Below are 7500 nucleotides of genomic sequence, written 5' to 3'. Positions count from 1 at the left end.
ACGCACACACACACACACACACACACAAAGCCCCATTCGTGTGAAGGTTTCTTGGGTTGTTTTCATGCCAGGGCCGTCTGAGACATAAATTGCGAAAGCAATGAATCGCCGCGGTGAGACAGCGCTGTATGACTTCTGCTAAAAAGAATGAGTGTAACTCCAGGACTAATCTCTCTTAGAAGGGACCCACTTGTCATCTTCTACTTTATTGACCAAGAGCGTCGCGGCCAAGTGCAGTGTAGCCCTCTCCCCTGTTTCCTTGCTCACTTCTGCTCGTGGTACATTTCATCCTATTTCTCAACCCCATAAACATTATTCTGTTTAACTTTACCACTTACAATTCCACCCCCTGAATTTCCCGCCCTGAGTCATTTCCAGCTGTGTTTTATCTAATTTCGAAGGGAAATAATTACAGATAGTGTTGTTTGGTTTAAAGTGGAGTCCTGTGGAGTGTGTCTGCTACATGTGGTGGATATGAGGCTGCTTGCTTCTGTGAGGGACTTGGATTTACCAGGCAGTCTGAAATAGACTGAATATAATCCACAGAATGTGTCTAAAGGCTATTTCTATCACTGTCCATGTCATTTTGGTAACATATATTTGGTAACATACGTATATCGTATTTAAACTTGGGGAGGTTGGGTGATTGGTGAAAATGTGAAAATTAAATTTCATATAAATATTCTTCGTCCAACAGGCTGTAACAAAACAGACTTAGAGGTCTCATTTTGTTTACGCCATTTTGTTTACAGCCTGTTCACATTTTTGTAATTGGAAGTGATTTTAGCAATTATGAATCCTACATGTAGTCCCTTTAAAACTTGGATCCCCCCGGATGGGGTTCAAAAAAGCTGGTAGACAAAGCATAACAGATGGCTACTTTATTTGTTATTCCTTCGTAATGGGAATGCTGAACACACTCGATTAGTTTTCTTTGAGTGAGACCTTTTTCTTGTTAGTTAATTAGCGCTGATTTTAATGTCCTCTTTATTGTCATCACTTTATAATTAATCCACGGTCACTAATGTGGCCATGATTAAGTTCCCTGTCCCATTATCCACTCAACAGCTAATCAATGTTCTCCTCCCAGCTATTTCTTTTATTATTATTATTTATTTCACACCTCCCCTCCTCCATTGGCCTATACCTTAAACACTGAGGCCAGCATTAGAGAGAGCATTGGGTTCATTATGTTGGTATATGTCTTACAACACTAATATATATGACACAATACACAGACTGGGCTTGTCTGTGTCACGGCTTGCACGGGGAGGTGAACCCGAGAGCAGAACTCAGACTCAGACTCGGGATAGGCGAGAAAGGGAGCTTTACTTTACAAAACACACACTGAAACAAACCGACAATAGAGCAATAGGAACCAACACACTGGGCCGGAGTCAAATATGAGGAACACAGGTGAACAGAATGATTGATTGGCACAGGTGACACACGTTACACTAATGACACAGGGAGGTCAGGACCTGGGCTAGGCACGTCGGGGACAGGGCTGTGTCATTAGTGGTATGGGTGTGTCTCCTGTGTTGATTGGTAATTCTGTTCCCCTGTGTTCCGCATAATTAAGGTCAAACCGGGCCTTCATTTCTGGCCCGGTTTGACAGTTTGCTGTTTGTTTGTTTCTGTCTGTGTGTGTTCATGAAATAATGCCTCTTTTCGGAGCTACCCTGAGTCTGACCTCTGCATCACCTCCCTGCACAAGCGGTGAGGGTACGAGCTAGTGAGACACAGAACAAAATAGGGACCCACTTTGCAGTTACACTGAGAACTATGTGAACACACCCGTCTTTGCAATTTATTATTACAAACTACGGAGATGACAGGTAGAGAGAAGGAAGGAAACTAAAGAGAGCCTTGCATCATTAGCAAAGGAAACAGAACAGAGAAATAATTATAAGAGAGATAATTAATTATAATAAGTAAGAGAGAGGAGCTGGCGTGACGCACCAGCCGTTTGGGTCTGTCATCCCGCACGTCCGTCTGTCTGTCTGTCTGTCTCTCAGTGAAATGGAACAACAAGGCTTTGGATTAAAGATCAAACAGCGAGGTGAAAAACAGCTGTCGGCTTACCCCCGCCACCTCGGAGGATGACACACACTGACGCATGCACGCACACACACATACACACACACACACTGACGCACGCATGCACGCACGCACAAACACACGCACACACACACTAACGCACACACACACACACACACACTAATGCAAGCACGCACACATAAACACACACACACACACACACGCGCACGCACACACACACACACACACACACACACACACACACACACACACACACTGACAGACCTGTCTATAAGCTAACCCGGATGTTCGCTTTTATGACGCCGGTGAGTCATTGGCGGTCGGGGGGGGGGGCGCTGAGACGGCCCCCTATCACCCCGCCTACTCTGTAACGTGATTGGACGGAGCGAGTGTAAAACGCTTTAGCGTTTTGTAAACAAGCGATGGAGGAGGTCAGTGATCCACACTAGGATCCCTCCTCCCCCCCACCCCGACACACACACACACACACACACACACACACACACACACTCACAAAGTGTCTCTTGGTTGGGGCTGTGTGTGTGTGTGTGTGTGTGTGTGTGTGTGTGTTCCAGCATGTGCTCAGGCTACCGGGATGCCCACACTAGGGCAGAGTGCACGATTCACCAGAATGCTTTTCTCTGGAGCTTGTAGCACTCGACTGAACCGCTCCTCCCATGGAACAGTGTAGTGAACCTGGACGTCACTCAGTTGTGGTGACGCCTCACAGCAGCTCCCTCACACGCATCCCTCAGGCTCCTCCCCATCCGATACACAGCCCCTCGCCAACGATTTGAAGGGTGAATAAACCTCTGTATTAGCAGGAAAACTTCGGCACATGAGTTTCAAACAATGTGATCTGAGCGTTCGCTCCACTGGTAAAGACATGTTGGTTTCCAGGAGAGCAACCGTGAGGGTGGTGTGGAACATGGTACAAACCCACGTCACACAACCGGTAAAAAACGACCACTCTGGAAAACCGTTTTAGCCCGGAAGAAGCCATCTTCTTGTTTTTAAAGAGAACCAGCCCCATTCAACAACTTTTTACATTTGAGTCAAAAAATATCAAGATCCAGTCTTCAAGAGACCCAAAACAAACCACTTTCAACTGAAAAAGGGATTTTGCGGTTGACTTACACTTTAAATAACATTTACGCTGCTGCAGCGAGTTCCACAGTCTCACATTAATTCAATTCCATTCAAATCACTTTATATTTCCTTTATACTTCACATGTCAGTGGGTACCAGGTTCTGCCAGGCTGGAATAGGCCTACTCCTGTGAGGTAACATGATTATCCTGCTTCCGTAAAAGAAAAAAAAAGAATGCACGGGTCACAAATTAGATTTGTTTTTGTAAAAAAGATTTTAATGTTTTGAAAGTGGCTCTAGAGAAGGGAAGGGAGTGATGAGGACAGGGAGAATCATGAGACACCTCCATGGAACAGCTCAGTCTATGGGGCCTGTAAGAGGCCGCCTCTACCTGTTGCAATCAAGGCAGATGGAGGAGATGCAGGGTTTCTACCAAGAGGAATGGTAAAAGTGATGGTGCGATGTTGCATTACAAATTAATTGGAAATATTGAGACTGAAAAAAGTGTTCAAGTTTAAAAACAAGGAAAACAAGCGAAAGAAAAGGAAAAAATAAAGAGAGTTGATTAAGATAATACAAAATTTGATACCACTTTATTAATCCCAAAGGGAAATTCACCTGAAAAAAACGAATTGCCATATTGTATTTTGTAAATAGGATGAAATACATTTCATCAATAAAATAAATAAAATCCACGAAAAATTATAAAGAATATTCTTCAACAAAGAACGAATAATCTCCCCGTCCTTCGCGAGCCCTCCGTATAGGATGATGGACAAGGCGGGGAGCAGACAAGGTGTCTCTCTGACAGCAGGAGGAGACGCAGCAGTACTGCACACAGTAACGCTAGCAGCCTAGCCCGCCCGCCCGCTGCATCTCATCTGCATGCCTGTCGCTGTCGTCAATGTTAAAGCCAGACTCTGAAACACAATCACTGCGACGCCGGGAAATAAAAGTTAACCAGGGGCAGATTGAAATGACAGCACACTGGGCCTGATCCCCGGCTGCACAGAGGTCAGCCGTAAATCACCGGTGGCTGGGATGAAGAAACACGCTCAGAAAGGGAGATGATGGAAAAGAGTCAGGGGAGGGAGGGAGGGGGGAGAGAGAGAGAGAGAGAGAGAGAGAGAGAGAGAGGGGGGGGGGGGGGAGCACCAGCGTCCTTAAATGGCTGCGTGTGTGTGTTTGTGTGTGCGTGCCTGCGTGTGTGTGTTTGTGTGTTTGTGTGGTTACGGTACAGAAACATCCCAGAAGTGAGGAATTAAAGAGCAATCAGCTAGGGTTTTAATGAGTCTGGTCTGTCTGTTCTCTGGTCAGGAGGAGGCATATATGTGCTTGTGTTTGATATCTAATGTGTGCAAACCTGCACAAATCTGTTCATATGTTTATGTTTTGGTATGTCCATACTTTTTTGAGACGTGCAAGCTTGTGTGACATCATGTTATTTGTTTGTGTACATGCATCTGTGTGTGTGTGTGTGTGTGGAGGTGAAGTGGGGGGGTAGTGTGGGTGCTTGCGTGTGTGTTTGTCGGTGCGTGCGTGTGTGTGTGTGCGTGTGTGTGTTAGCATGTGTTCTATTTATAGCATGGAAAGCGAAGAAAGAGAATTAGAATAATTTAATTCACTCATTCACGTCCGCTTTCATGTTTGTCCGCCACAACGTTGGACTGGCTGGCTGCCTCTTCGCCCCGGCTGCTTTTCCGCTTCACGGTTTCCATGTCTGCCGCCGTGTGTCCGTCTGTCTGTGAGTCTCAGCCCATCCCTCATTAGAACAATTTATGCTTTTCTTCGCTAGCCTTTGGTCCTAATATTAGTTAGCATAGCAACGAAACAGTAGCAGAAAAAAATTAAACGATAAAAAAAAAAAAAAACTAAAAATGAAATGTGGCTTCCAGACAGCTATTCAAAAAATGGTCACTTGGCTGTGTCTCTATCTGCTGCAGCCCGTCTGTCTGTATTTTAAGCCAGCTCTGTCTGTTAAGTGTTTTCGGTTTGACTCCGTATGCGTAAAGCAGAGGGATCAGCTCCACAGTAGCTCCTGTATTGTTCACCGTTTGTGTGGGCCCTGTCCACACACCACACGTCTGATCAAAACATGCCACCTAAAAGCCTGCACACAAACAAAGCATTAGCCTGTCAAGCTGCCTGTCTGAGTTAGTGTCATAGCGGAGGATTGTTTTGTGGAGGCTTTTCCACCAAAGCTCATGTCTCACACAAGAGAGGACTGTGGAAGGGTGCTGGCGCTACTGACCGAGGACATGAGGTTCTCCATTACCTTTACTAGGTCATAAAAGAGTTTCAAATATGCCCAGTAAACGGTTGTAATACCCAAACTCGTGTGAATGTGAATTTCTGTTGCCTGAATCGGTGATGAAAGACTCAAGATTTGAATACTTATATTCTCAGGACTTAAAGAGCCATACCAGTGTGATCCTTATTTATCCTCTCTTCTTCAAAACAGTGCATAGATGTGCATGCCTCTGGCGTTTTGGGAAATTGTACAAACAAGTATACTTTTAAGGGACTGAGGTTGTGACAGTTGTAATGCATTTCGCTACATTTCACCATCATGTGTGGAACTCATTTGTGTTTTTCTGTCGGATGTTTGTGTGTGTGTGTGTGTCTGTGTGTGTTTGTGTGTGTGTGTGTGTGTGTGTGTGTGTGTTGAAATAACAAAACCGACCAAAACCATTCAAACCAAACTGTTAAGGTTCTGTTCAGGTTTCTTTCTTTCAGTCTTTCTTTGGTATTCAGCTTTTTGCCATTTCATCGAAGCGACCAAGCAAGATAAACTTCCATTCACCATATGGGCTTCTGGGTTTTGTCCTCTCTCTCTCTCTCTGCTTCATTTTCTCTTCCCTTGCTTTCCTTATGTTCAAATGCAAAAAAAAAACCCTGAAAGATAAGCACACCGTCCGGCCCATACTAAGCTGTTTGAAAAGCAGTTTCTTTACTTTTTTTAGCTAAACAGCACAACTATAGGCTTTTGTGTTTGTGTCGCCTAGGGATTTCTCAAGCTTTCTAGTTTCTTTGAAGTCGGTACCCTAAAGCTACTCCAGGGAAAGCCACATAGTCAAAGATATCGATCGTTAAATCATTACGTAGACACGGAACAGGTGTGCCTCGTTGCTGCTCTGAACCAATCAGGGCTCTGCTTCTCTTGTAACCACCCAAAACTCAACCCTGCCCCGCCATTATGTAAATGTATTACTACCCTAGCAACAGTTCGGCATTGTCCGTGACTTCAAACATTTATATTGCCAGGATACTTACGAGTAATTCTACATCTCTTTTTAGCATGAACAGTATAAGCAATAACATCCAAATATGCAATCCAATTTCGGAGCAGGGACGTGACAAGAGGCAGATGTAACCTGTTATAAATCACGGCCTCTGTGGATGTTTCAAGGGAACAGTCTAGCTTAGTGGACCTCTACTTTTCTGAAAAAAAACACAGCATTGGTATTAAAAATGAGCTTTCTTCCTTTGTGAGCAGAACCTTTAACACCCACGTTGAGTTATACTGAAATCTGGAGCACATGGTAAAGTTTCAGGTTTTAACATTAAACAGAAATATTTGACAGTGTATGTCTGAAGAAGTAGGCCTTGGTCATAAAATATATGTTTTTAATTGAAACTGTTAATTATGGCGCGGGCTTGGGGGAGGTCTGGTTACAGTTTCAAAGATGACAATGCTAAAAAATGCCTTTAATAAATTCAAGTTAGCATATTATATCTATAAGGAGAACACACGGCTATTATTCTGCCTCTGTGATTTGTTTTTCCCGAGCGCCGCTTTTCTTTGAGTATAATGGTGAAATGGTGTAGGTGTTTGTTCTGTGAGAAGTACCCTGTTTCCATTCTAATTGCCTCACCACTGCCATTAAGCCCTCCTCTTCTCCAGATGGAAGACTCAGGCGGGACAGAATTCCTCCAGTGTTCTGGCTCGCATAATAGTTCCAGTCTGTGGTGGTTTCTATAATCAAGCTCTTTCTATGCATAATGTACATCATTTATGCTATTGTATGGTGAAAGTAGTCATTTGTTTGTATTTTGTAACACAGAGGACCTGAAACCTATGGAGTGCATAGCTGTTGCCTCCTGAAGAAAAGCAAAAAAACGAATTATATCTGAATGTATGAACATGTTTTCTCCTCTTTTGACCTGTCTTGGAACACAGGGTTAAGATGAGATAACATTTACAATGAATATTTATGAACTTATATATCACGGTTCACCTGATTCATATCCCCATTTAACCCCGAGTTTGAGTTTGGGAAAAACAACTTTATCATCTACGTCCAATTTTTAGTTAACCTTAAGAACTCTGAGAAAAACATCCGGGTGTTC

The 7500-nt window shown here is 43.8% G+C and overlaps 1 protein-coding gene across 1 annotated transcript in view; it reads left to right on the top strand.

The window, feature by feature from the left end:
• col14a1a (collagen, type XIV, alpha 1a) overlaps nt 1–7500 on the top strand; it is a gene marked incomplete at its 5' end in the record, with an annotated part of 103787 nt that overhangs the window by 16367 nt on the left and 79920 nt on the right. The gene's annotated exons all lie outside the window — the stretch shown is intronic.

This window comes from Micromesistius poutassou (genome assembly GCF_964030765.1).
Source record: "Micromesistius poutassou genome assembly, chromosome: 8".
Classification (NCBI taxonomy): domain Eukaryota; kingdom Metazoa; phylum Chordata; class Actinopteri; order Gadiformes; family Gadidae; genus Micromesistius; species Micromesistius poutassou.
This window is presented reverse-complemented; position numbering and strand designations above follow the sequence as displayed.